The sequence below is a fragment of the Parus major genome, chromosome 1A, assembly GCF_001522545.3.
Source record: "Parus major isolate Abel chromosome 1A, Parus_major1.1, whole genome shotgun sequence".
NCBI classification, from domain to species: domain Eukaryota; kingdom Metazoa; phylum Chordata; class Aves; order Passeriformes; family Paridae; genus Parus; species Parus major.
Window position 1 is genome coordinate 58,931,312 of NC_031773.1, and position 13,114 is coordinate 58,944,425.

Sequence of the window (13,114 nt, forward strand, 5' to 3'; positions counted from 1 at the left end):
ACCTAGGCTCTTTCTAACCAAGACTGTAATTTTCTATTTAATATTATTAACAGTGAATTAAAAGAAAGAAATGCCAGATGAATCTTCCAAATGTTAACAGTAACATGTAAGGTTACCTGTTAATAGGTATGTGTCCATAGAGCAGAGGCATCCATGACTCTCAAATAGTGTAATTGTTCTGTTTTCTGAAGCCTCTCCAGTGCAAATTCTTTTATGGCAGGAAAAAATGTGAGAATAGAATAGTCACAGGAGGAGACTAATATACAATTACAGAAAGGTCATATGTCTTTGATCATGAAGGCTAAGGTAGGAATAGCACACAGTTCTACACACTAACTTGTATTAGAAAATGGAAACTACCTTCTCATTAGGGCAAAATCAGATTTCCAGAATTCCTTATAAATCATATAAGTGAGTGCTCTTCAATTCCAGGTTGACCAGGACCAACGAAGAAAACTCCAGGGCTGAGGGTCTTGTTGGGATGTCCTAATCTTTGCTCAAAAGTCACAATGTTCTCACTTGTCAGAGACCAGTGAAAAGGCAGCATGGCTTAGAGGTTAAACATGGAAACCAAACTAAAAGCATTCCTGGACAAAAGGCTCTATTGATTTACTAGTTCACAGGCTATTTTGAAGCTGCTTTACACAAGTGAAGTTAAAAAAAAAAAGCCATAAAACAAACAAAAAAACCAAAACCCATGAAAAAATCCAGAAAAATGAAAAAATACTCTATACTGTAGATTCCATTTTGTATCCTTTTTTGTCTATGAAAGCATTCTGGAAATTGCTTGCTTTTCTTTCTGTAGATACTTTTTTTTTTTCCACAGCAGGTTTGATTCTTAATATCCTAGGTAGTGTCCAGCAAATACTCTGTAGACCAAACAGCTGAAGAAGTTTTCTTCATTCACCTCTCCTCCCAGCCATCCTCAAGCCAGGATCTGGAGTTTTGGAGGCTGTAGGCCACAAGCATTTTGTGCATATCTGAAAGTCTTGGTACAGTCAGCATGCAATTATGCTTTTTGTAAGTCAGAGTCGACATTTTTAACAGCACATTACTTCTGTAGTGTGTTGGGTCCCTTAATTCCAGAAAGCAAGTGAAGATCCTGGGTGCTGGTTGGGGACTAAGCCATCCATAAACCCCACCAATTTTGCAATGATTTGGGATGTTCTGCACATAGAAAGCTTTGATTATTCACAGAACTGTTAATAGCTTATGCTGCAGGTTTATGTTTGCCTTCTCCTTTCTTAATTTCATTCTAATTTCCATCTCCTACCTTTTACCTTTTCTCCTACATGCTCTTTGTGTATCCTGCCTTGCAGGGAAGCTCTGAACAGGAACCTGGGCAGACAGTACCACTGGCTAAGTAGCACTGCACTCCATGCTTGATGATTTAAGTCCCATGTCTTCATACAGAGTGGATAAACACATGACATGGCCAATTCCCACCAGATGCAGAAGGCAGCACTGATTTTACCCCCCCTGAAAAGGCCCATGTGCTTCCCAGTCTTGGCAAGAGGCAGTTTGCTGTGTACATCCCCGCAGAGCTGAGCTGCCACTGCCTCAGCAGACAGACACAGCAGCCTGTGTGTCCACATGCACTCCCTTCCAGGGCTTGACAGGCTGTGCTGTCAGGAGATTAAATTATACTGTGGAACAGGGTGTGAGGGAAATAGTCTGAGACAGATTTCTCAGCTATTGACCGCTTTTCTGCGAGACACGTTAGCGTTAATTCTCTGTTCCTTCACTCCGCTCTTCTCCACAGTAGCAGCTCCATGCAAAATGCAATGAAGTCAGCATTTTGAGGGTGACATGGCCAGAGCAGTAGCTGTGAAAGGCAAGTCTCTTAGATTAGTCCCCAGCTCAGGTGAAGTGTTAGGGTTCTGCCTTCTAGAAACGCTGAGCAGTTGAAATGCGGGAGAAATCAATGGGAGCTCTTCAGCTTGTCTGCAACTCTGGCCCTCTATGTACTGCTGATTTTCTATTGATTTAGAAAAGGCTTTTTTTTTTTTTTTTTTCAGTTTGTCCACTAGTAAACAAGGTAACTTTCTCATATTTCTTGATTTTTCTCTACTTTCTACCATTTTTATACCTTCATGAAGACTTCCCCTTTTATTTTCTCCCCTGTCTCAGGTGTTTCATGTTACACAGCTTTTACTGTCTGAAAGTTAGGCTATTAATTTAGGCTAGATTTGAGGCTTTTTTAACAACCACCTCAAGACTATTTATTATGGAATAATTCATTCTTTGGAACTGTTCCCCCCCTCTCTTTCCACTGATTTAACACCATACAAGACTTGTGTGTCTTGTCTACAGACAAGACAACTTCTGAAGTTTAAGAGCAGTCTCTACACATCCATCTCAAAGCCTGTAGCACTGTGTAGGCCCCGTCAGATTCCTAAATTAGGTTGCCAAAGATGCTGAACCCCTGCTTCAAGAGGGTGCTGGTTTTTATTCTGGTTCCCTTATGTCTGTGGGAGCTGAAATTACCAGCCTACAGAATAGCATGTGATGCTGATGGCTCTATGGGGCCGACTGGCTGGGTTTCTAAATAGGTTGGCTGACTCTTCTTATGGCTCTGTGGCTGCAGAACTACCTAGAACATTATTTTCTGGGTGTAGGGGAATGAGACAGGAGAGGGAATAAGCAAAACTGGCAAAATAGAAAAATAAAGAGGAATAAAAGGAAAAGAAGAAAAGTATAGAATACGAAAATCAGGGGAAAGAGACAGGATGGAGGAAGGGAAAAAGAGTAGTGAAGAAAAATAAGGAAGGTAGGAATAAGAAAGGTGAAAGTGGGATACACCAGGGAAAAGGATGAGGATGGCAGATGGAGGGAGTATATGAGGGAGACTGAAGGAGAATGAGAACAGGAACCTGGCTGAGTACAAGAGAAATGCATAGTAAGAGTTAATTTTCTTCCCAGTGGAATAGTCCTGTTAGGAAAAAAACAGCCATCTAACAGACAGCATGTCACCTTGCAGTAACATGCAAAAATTAATATTACACTGCATATAATTTGTAAAACTCCATCCCCCGGGGAACATACTCTGATGGAAACAAACTCTGGGTGTGTCAGAATGAGAGTTTCTGTTTGATGGAAAATTGTCCTGTCTTTGCAGCGTGTACCTGGCAGTGGTTCATAAGCTGACAAAAGCTCACGCTGGGGAGAGGTAGAGGTGAGAGGTCCCTTCTCTTATCATTCCTTGTGTGCTGGGAAGGGAGGGAAGTGGAGGAGCAGAGGTACAGTGAGGGAATCTGTGGAGATTAATTCTTCTAAGAGAAACATCTAGAAGGGACAGGTAGGAATAAAAGAAAGTGCATGAGAGAGAATAAAAGGCATGAGATGAAGAAGTATAACCAGTGAGCAGGGAGGGGAAAATGTCCTCTTCTTTTCCTATCTTTTAATCTGTGAATTCCCTTCTGATGTTTGTTATTTTGCTTCTCTGGCATTTCATTATGTTTGGCCCCTTCTGTACTTTTCTTTTGCCTCTGTTTCCCCATGTTCTGCTTCAGTCAAAAGCCCTTTCCAAACCCTTTTTCCTTATGTATCCTTCCTGCCTTTTCCCAGGCTCTCTGACATGTAGTCAATGTCTTCCTTTTTCCCTTCCTCTCTTTTTCACATTTGTCTTTCTTACCCATTTGTGTTTTCTTCATGGACTTTTCTTCCTTGTCCTGAAATCAGAGGTTCTTGTGCTGGTGTTCTGCATCGCCAGGGTCCTACTGTTACACATATATGTATATTTATTTATATGTACACGCTGACAATAATATAAATTTGCATACATATATGCATATGTGTATGTGTGTTTATGTACACACAACATTCTAAACCAGAACTAGTTAATTTGTCATAAGACAAAGCTTGGGTGTTATTCTTACTGTAGTTGGCAAACGGCCTGTTTTGATGCCAGGATTCAGACTCAAAGATGTGATTACATTTCTCCAGTGTCTTCTCACAATACTCTTTTCATGCCCAGAAACAGCCCGTGACTTGGCAGGATGGAGTCATGGGAATGGCTTGGTTTACTTCACCACTAACACCATGAGCTAGGACTCCTCAATTCCAGCAGTCTCGTGCTGATGAGTGCAATACCAATGGATCTAGTGCAACAGGATAATGCATTGCAAGTTGTCATGATAAACCATACCAGCCTCAGACATTCACTGCAGGCCCTCCCTCCCTCTTGCCCGCTCTTCTTCTTACTGCCCTCTGTTTGCCCCCACAGCTGACAACAGCTAACTCTGTTATCTCTGTTGTCAGGTGTGAGGGCAAACAAGACATCCTTTTAGCATGTGTGCCAAAGGTCTGCATGTCTCAGTGCCTTATACATTGAATTCTGTGTCAAAACTGCATATAAACAGCTTAATTTGATTTTTAGTGATTGTATTTACCGTATGTTGATGTAGCTTGTTTCTAGGCATTTACAGTTCTCTGCTCCCTCTTGGGCCACTATATTTCTGGGAGCCTCAGTACAGGTATGAAGCAAGACAATAAATACTGATTTTTTTTTACTCTAGTTTTCTAAGGAAACCATTTTCATACTAACACTGAGAGAAAAGGAGAGTTAGAGCTACCTCTTCCTCTTAATTCAGTCTGATCCTCTTTGGCCAAATTGGTTAGAGAACCTCCTGCAGGAATCAGCAGATTCCTGCAGGAATCAGAACCTCCTTGAACATCAGCAGATCTGTTTGGGAATGTTGCTCTGAGATGTACATCCACAGCGGGCCAGGGTCCATTAGTTCCTCTAGATATGGGACTATGCCTGGCATCCTCCTGAGCTCTCTTCTGTGGGACAGATGTGCTTGCCCAGTAGCCCCATGGCTCCTTTTTCCCACTTAACTGCATTAGGTGGCCCATAGTCTCAGCACCTTTCCAAAGGCCAGAGAGCTGTGAGGACACAGGCTCAGTCACAAGAGTAGCAGTCCTTCTGTGCCTTCCCACTGTGCTCCTTTCTTGCCCAAAATAAAACAACCAAACCCAAGTTCTGGGTTGATATGGTATTATATGGCAAGGAAGTTCAGTTTACCTCAGCCCTGAGTCATGGCAGGTTACAGAGGGTCAGGATTTGCAGACCAGAAACAGCAGATGCTTTTTGGAAGCCCAGAAAGAGATCAGCAGTGATTTGCAGGTAACATCCTCGCTGAGCCCAAGAACACAGCACCTTATGGCATAGTCAAGAAAGTGTGGGGAAAAAAGTTTCCATGTTCTGGATTTGAAAATCTCTGCTATTTGCATTTTTTATGTTGCTATCTTCTTGGTTCATTGAAAAGCCTCCTTTTGCAAAGCCAAAGACCTTAAGGCCAGAAGATAGAAGACATTGTAATGGTGGGACCTTTTATAGAACAGTCTATTTGATTTCATTGACTTCCATTTGTGTGGAGGCTGATAATTTGTGTTTGGTGAAAGCACATTTTCCAAAAAGGCATCAGCTCTTGATGTGGGGAGTCTGAGAGATGGAGAAGTTACTGCTTCTCTTGGCAGTTTGTTCCAGTAGTTAAACACTTGCAGTGTAATTTGTGCCTCATTTCTCATTTGAAGGTGTTTCACTTTACAGGCTTGCATTCAGCCATTTTTCTATAGTTCTGCTTATCCACAGTGAACCTTAATCTTCCTCAAGGTCCCTGCTTTCCCAGCTGCAGTGTCTTGCTTTGTAGATATCATCTGCATTCCTTGCCCCTTAACATATTACTCTCTGTTTGGCTGAATTAAAATGTATTCAGTTTGAACAGGTATAATTTAGAAGGGATCCACTTTATTTAATATTTCTGCTTCTCTACCAGTCTTTGCAAAGTTCACCTCAAGTATTTTGCATTTATTTCTACATCGGTGATGAGATGTTAAATCACGTTCTGTTTACTCATGATATATGCAGAACCTCACACCAAATCCTCCTACTGAATGATGATTCTATTCTTTGTTCCTTTTTGAGATTCCTCAGACAGTCCTCAATTCATTGAATAGGTACTTTATTGTCAAGGTATAATGCAATTTAAATCACACTGCTAAGAGATAATAAGTCACAAACTCTACAAAAGCCAAAATTTCTGTAGGATATTCACTTACCTTTGTCAATGGAGTTTGTAATTTAATTAGAGTATGAAACTCTATTGCTTTAAAAATACTTTTTCTACATAATCCTGTGTTTCTTGGCATGAATTTCATTGAAACTGTTTTATATACTTAACACCGACTCAGCATTTCTGTGATCTTTCCTGGGAGTAATGTCAGGCTGAAAACCCTCACTTCTTCCTCTGCCCTTGTTGACTGTTGACTCAACATTAAGATTCCCTCAGTCCTACCAAATTCCTCAAAATTCTACAGTGTGTTAAAAATTAACATCATGGTGCTGAGGGATGTTTGTAAGCCAGCCTTTCGAGAATTATGGGCATTGCATGTTTGGCCTATAGAACTTGCCCCTGGTTCCCAATATGTTTGGAATTAATTATTCCCAGCTCAGTAAATATTAAATATATACATAGTGTATTAATCAGCCACAGTAATGGTTATAAGACATTTTGATACCTCAGCGTTAACAATTTTGCCACTTTTATCTAGTATCATACTTCCACTCACCTGCAGATTTCTTCTGCTCCAAGAGTGTTTTCAGATACCCTTAGCATTCTCCTGGAGAAACAGGCAGCCCATGGCTTGGTCAGGGGCACTCTTTGGGGGTGAAAAACTGGCTGGATGACTGGGCCCAGAGAATGAGATGATGGAAAATGGAGATATATCCTGCTGGTGGTGGGTCAGGTCACTGGGCTCAGTGCTGGGGCCAGTCCTGTTTAATATCTTTACCTGGATGAGGGGATCAAGTGCTCCCTCAGTCAGTTTGCACATGACATCGAGCTGGGTGGGAGTGTTGATCTGCTGGAGGGTAGGAAGGCTCTGCAGAGGGATCAGGACAGGCTGGATCAATGGGCCAAGGCCAACTGTGTGAGATTCAACAAGGCCAATGGCCAGATCCTGCCCTTGAGTCACAACAATGCCCTGAAGTGCTCCAGGCTGGGGGAAGAGGGGCTGGAAAGCTGCCCAAAGGAGAAGGATCTGGAAGTGCTGGTGACAGTGGCTGTACAAGAGCTAGTTTGTGGCCAGATGGACAAGAAGGCCAGTATCCTGGCCTGTATCAGCAGTAGGATGGCCAGCAGGACCAAGGAATACTGGGGCCAGCCTCTTCTGCCTTCAACTAGTGACAGAACAAGGGGTCATAGCTACAAAATGAACCAGGGAATTTTTAGGTTGGATATCAAGAAAAAGTTTTCACTGATAGGGTGGTTAGGCCTTGGAACAGGCTACCCAGGGAGGTGGTGGAGTCACCAACCCTGGAAGCATTCAAGAAACAGCTGGACTTAGGACCGTGGTGTAGTTGCTATGATGGGATTCAGTCAAGGGATGGAGTCAGTGACCTTAGAGGTCTTTCCCAGCCTTAATGGTTCTATAATTTTGTTATTCTTAGTTCTGTCAGGCAGGCATTTTTCCATAATTTCTTCAGTTTCCCTGATCAGTTACTTACACCCTACCATTTTCATTGATATTGACTGCCACCTGTAACTGCTGCCTTCCATTTTTCCATATGTTGCTTTAATTTCTAATTACTGCTTTATTTGCCATCAAACCAAGCATTGTTTTCTTATCCACTGTTGTAAGCTTTTCACTGTGAGACCAGCATTTTGACTAGTTAATTAACTTCTCTTATATAAAGTACTATTACTTTTCAGTCTTGTTACCTCTTGAATCTTTGGTCCCTTCTCAGTTCCACTCAAATCTTCATTAAATACCTTCTCCTGAAGCCTTAAAACCATTTGTTGGTGCCTGTGTACTTTGTATGCATGTGGGTATGCAAGTATTGCTTGCAGATACTGAACTTTTGTTGCCCTTATTGATTGTAATCTGGTCGTGATAGCTGGTTTCCAGGCAACTGTCATTTTTCAATCCAATGATTAATTTATCTTCTCATAGGAAGAAGGGAGAAATAGAATCTCTTAATTTAACTTTTCTTCGCCATTTCTTATTTTCATGCGATTCTTCCCTACAGAATGAGGTTTCCTCTTCTGAACAGTCATTATAGTATTTTTTCTCCTCAGTGTTTCCAGATTAGTAAAGTTGCTCTTTCTGTAACTGACTCCCCTGATTTTTTTCCTTCCAGTCACACCCTTCCAATTTTTAAACGAAATTCTTTCCCTATCTGGATATCATGGATTACTATAAAGAAACTATCATATTTCAATGTTCTTCTTTCCTCTTTTTGTCATACACCTTGATATTTAATTTGTCCTGAAGATTGCTTTTGTCCCACACTGAACTATCCATGGAGTTCATAGATATTTACTAAGTCAGTAATGTTTAATGTGTGTGATGAATTCAAATAATTCCTTCTGTTACCTTACATTTTTCAGCACCAAGTTTCATTTCTTGTCTTTGTCCTCATTCACAGGTTTACCAGGTTCAGCTGAAAGCCTTTATCAACTTCTTCACTCTTGATCAAAATAAATAAATAAATGCCATTGTTTGGAGGTTTAATCACCTCCTCTTCACTCATTTTCATAGATCCCTTCTAAACATGTTTATTTGAAATACCAAAAAAAATACCAAAAAATCTCAGACCTTTTACCATGGAATTTTCCTGCTGCTTCAAAGACAGAAGAGAATTTTGTAAAGATTCTAAATGTATTTTGGAGTAGTGTAAAATCTTTTGTAAAATCCAGAGTTAGGAACCATTATGGTGACCTGCTGTTCCCTGTCTGGGTAGTGTTGAAATCCCCTTCTCAGCCACCAAAAGCTTCTTTCTTCTACTTAAGTTCCTCTTTGCAGAGATGTCCCCATTCCTCCCAACAGCTAATTTTGGAGGAGTTTTGATAACAATGGTATAAACAGTGTCAGGTCAACTAAGAGCACTTTCCTGTTAATAAACTGAATGGACATTCTCACAGGAGGTCAGCAAAGATTGATTTGTCATTATGGACAGTACAGGCCAGATTCAGTTCTGTTACCTGACTTCAGTAAAGCTGTACCCAGATAATGGGACTAGAATTTAGAGAAAAGTGCAGTTTTTCTTTTTGCTTTTGGCTACCTTCAGCTAAATGATAAGTAAGAAACCTACATGAAAAAATCCTGATTATTCATGGTTTCGAGTACTCTTCCCTGCCCTGCTTTTTCCTTCTTACTGGGTCTGTGGTGATGGGCTAAGTGGTGCTAAAGTGATGGATGTCATCTTCTGCTGGGAGTGGAAATTGCCATTCAGACAGGAAAGCACTTGGTTTTCATTCTTTCCTTGCTTGGATTTATGTGGGCAATCATCAGCAGGACACTTTTTGGATCTGTTATCAGATCTGCAAAGGACTTTCTCTGCTGAAATCTGTGATGTGTATTCAATCACTGCTATAAACAAAGGACATCTATATAAGCTAGATATTAGCTGTATTAGCTCAGTATAATGGGCAGTAAAGGGAGCTTCCAGAATGTTTAATTGTTGAGGAGTGGGCTGTTTATTGGAATGAAACCTGAATGTAAATTAATGCTTCCTGGAGTATTACTATTGTTTGCTCTCCACACTGGATGGAGAAAGATAAAGAAAGTGAGAAAAGTACCCCCTGGCACATCTCTGCCAGCTTTCAGTTTCAGTCAGGCAGTAAGTCCATGCACGCATCAGTTCTGATGAGCTGATAAACAAATCTATCAAATTTGCCAAGTCTGTGGGAATCCCAGGCTGTCTAATGGTAGATGGAGGTAGGGGTTACAGCAGGATGGAATTTACTGTAGCTGCGAGCTGAAATACAATAATGATGTAGTAATAAATACATTGCTGCTCCAGCAGAGAGAGCAGAACTTCTGGGGCTGTGTGAAATTTGGGTATAAAAGTGGCAGCAGTGGGAGACCTGGAAGATATTTAGCATAAGGCAGCAGGAGATATCCAGGGGCTTAGGAGATGTGGCAAATGGAGGAGGTTGCAGTCTGTGAAGCACAGTAGTCCAAAACTCAGATCATTCATTGTATTTAAAATGAAAATTATACACATTTTGGATAATGTTATAATTTTATCATGGTGTTTAGTAACTAGATGAAATAATTAGTTTCTCTGTGGACTAATACCCTCTTTAATTTACCATATGCTGAACATACGAGGATGAGCACACATGTTCTATCAACTGTCCTCTTGTCGCTTCCAACGGGATTTCTTTTTGAGTCAGGGACATTTTATGTGCTATTGTATCACCTTAACATTTCAGTAAGTGAATTATCAGTGCCCAGTCTGCGTGGCAAAACCTGAACTGACATGGGAACTAAAATCACATTGTACGCAGGCCATGGTGAGGATCTTCAGTTAGTGGGTGAGGAAAAGGCTGTGGATGATGACTACTAGACTTCAGTTGAAGCCTTTGATACCACTTCCCACAACATTCTCCAAGAGAAATTGGCTGCTCGTGGCTTGTCCGGGTGCACTTTTTGGGGGGTAAAAACCTGGCTGGATGATCAGGCCTAGAGAGTTGTGGTGAATGGTCAATAGCAGTGTTCCCCAGGGCTCAGCTGGGGCCAGCCCTGTGTAGTATCATTATCAGTTACCTGATGAATGCCCTCTCAGTCAGTTTGCAGGTGACAGCAAGATGGATGGGTGTGTTGATCTGCTGCAGGGTAGAAAGGCTTTGCAGAAAGATCTGGACAGGCTGAACTGATTGAACGAGGCCAAAGGTAGGAGGCTCATGGGAGACCTTGTTGCTCTCTACCACTGCCTGAAAGGAGCACTGAAGCCTGAGCTCTTCTCCCCAGGAGCAAGTGATAGGACAAGAGGAAATGGCCTCAAGTTGTTCCAGGGGAGGTTTTAGATGGGATATAAGAAAAAATGTCTTTACCAAAATAGTTGTCAAACACTGGGACGGAGTGCCCAGGGAAGCAGTGGAGTCATCATTCCTGGAGCTGTCTAAAGGTGGCACTTAGGGACATGGTTCAACGGTGGGCTTGATGGTGCTAGCCTAAGAGTTGGGTTCTTAGAGGTCTTTTTCAACCCAAGCTATTCCATGATTCTCAAAAGAGCATTTGGCACTGAAGTGTTTTTGACCTCCTCCCTAAATATATATTAACTTAAACACAGGCACAAACAGCTGATGAGAGATGTGACGTGAGCTTTCAACGCTGAGTAAGTCTGCCAGGAGGGATCAGCAGCAGCTCTTGTATGCACAGAATTGCAGAGACAATTTCACTGATATGAGCAAACTCTTGTTGATGACTTGGGTGAGAAGACAGAGAAAGAGAGGAATGGACAAAGTGACATTTCAATTAAACCAGTGTTTAATAAAAATATTTAAGGAAGGAGATGGAAAAGGATAGGGAAAACATAAACAAAACACACAAAATTCCCCAGGAGCTCTGTGGCGTTAATCTAACCTTCAGCATGACTGAAAACTGCACAGGCAGGTGAGCAGCATTATTGATGTTTGAAGTAATTACTTCAGCAGGCACTGCTATCAAAATTCATAGTGATTGATTTCCCACTAGTCAGCTTATCTGTCTGAGAACAAGTTCACTGGAAAGCAGCTTATAACCCCTTCCTAATAAGCCATGGCACATCACTGAGAAGATGGCGTCAGGCTTGTTTTGTTTTGCATTCACTGCTATTAAAGGTTGAATCATTCAAAATTTTGAGATGCCAGGCAGTTTTCTTCTCCAGACAACCTAGGAATACAGAGATCTTCACTTCCCAAGCAACCTGTCCTTGTTCTCCTAGGTACAGTGTCAATTGAAGGGGACTTTCAAGCTGAATTTCTTTCACTAGCAATGCGGGAAAGTCATATCTGAACACACACACACCACACACATTTTTAAAGGTGGTTTTCAAATATGGAATATTTTCCATAGGCTGACTGAGACATGGTTATACCAGAACAGTGGAGGATATAACTGTGGTGCCTTAGGCCACAGCAGTAATGTTGCTGTATATGCATTTGTCAGCATCAGGTTAAATCCATGTTCCCTCAAGGTGCATATTCAGGTCCAAATCTGAGGTGAAGTCTTTAGGATCAGGTTGGATGAAGATACAGATGGCTCTGGGGCTGTTTTGCCTGGAAGACTTAGAAGATACGATCCATGTCATCACAGCCTCAGTAAAGAACCATCATGCTGTGACAAGAACATGACTAAACATCTCTCATGTCCCAGATATCCTGATTGAAGTTAGCAAACAAGGAATTACATTGCAACAATTATCCAGGCAAACACAACCTCCATACCACCTCTGGACAAAGGTGAATTATTTATAGGGAAAGCCTATCAAGCTGGAGTGGGAAGGGCTTTCTCTTTCCCCATCCATTTTTTTTACAGCAGCCATGGGCTGGGAAAAATCAGCCAAGACATAAATCTCTAGGTCAGCATCTGTATGAGCTTGGACCTTTACTCCTCTCCAGCCTCTGGTGGTTGGCAGTCATCTATTCCAACAGATCAAAGCACGGGAAAAAATGAAATGAAGGACAAGTGCAAGAGGCTTAACTATCAGCCTCCTGGATTTGTATCAGTCTGTCAGGAGGCACATCATTTGCAAGTGTTTTTCCTTTTCCTTTTGGCTGTTTCATGTGCACACAGAGCCAGAATGCCTCCTTGTGCAGATAGTTGTTTCCCCCTGCCATCTGGCAGGGTGCACAACACAAGAGGCAATGGTGCTATTTGTCAGGGAAAAAAAGGACTATTTGCTGGATCAGTTTTATGCAGGAAAAGACGTGGAAGAAGAGATTGCAGGGAAACTATTTTGTACAATTGATAGGAGAAAGAGAGGAGCTGAGCAAGCTAATTTCTCAGGGCAGAGATAGGCTGCTCCTTCCAGGACCCAACAGCTGCCTGCTTAAAATCTGTGTGTGAGAGAGAGAGGCAAAGGCAGGAGGGGAGTTCAGATCTAAACTTTCACACAGGATTCAAATGACAACTTTTTTAGAGTTGTGGGAAGAAGTGCACAGCAGTGTCCAGGGCTCCTTCTGCTGCCCATCTACACCAAGTGGGGAGTAAAAGTTCTGTAAGCTCCTTTAGTAGAAAAGCCCTCAGCACATGGCAGTCCTAGTAGGGAGCTCTGGGTTGTACAAGCAACACATCCCAGCTGTTATAAATGCAAAGGCAAATATGGATTTATAAATGAAAA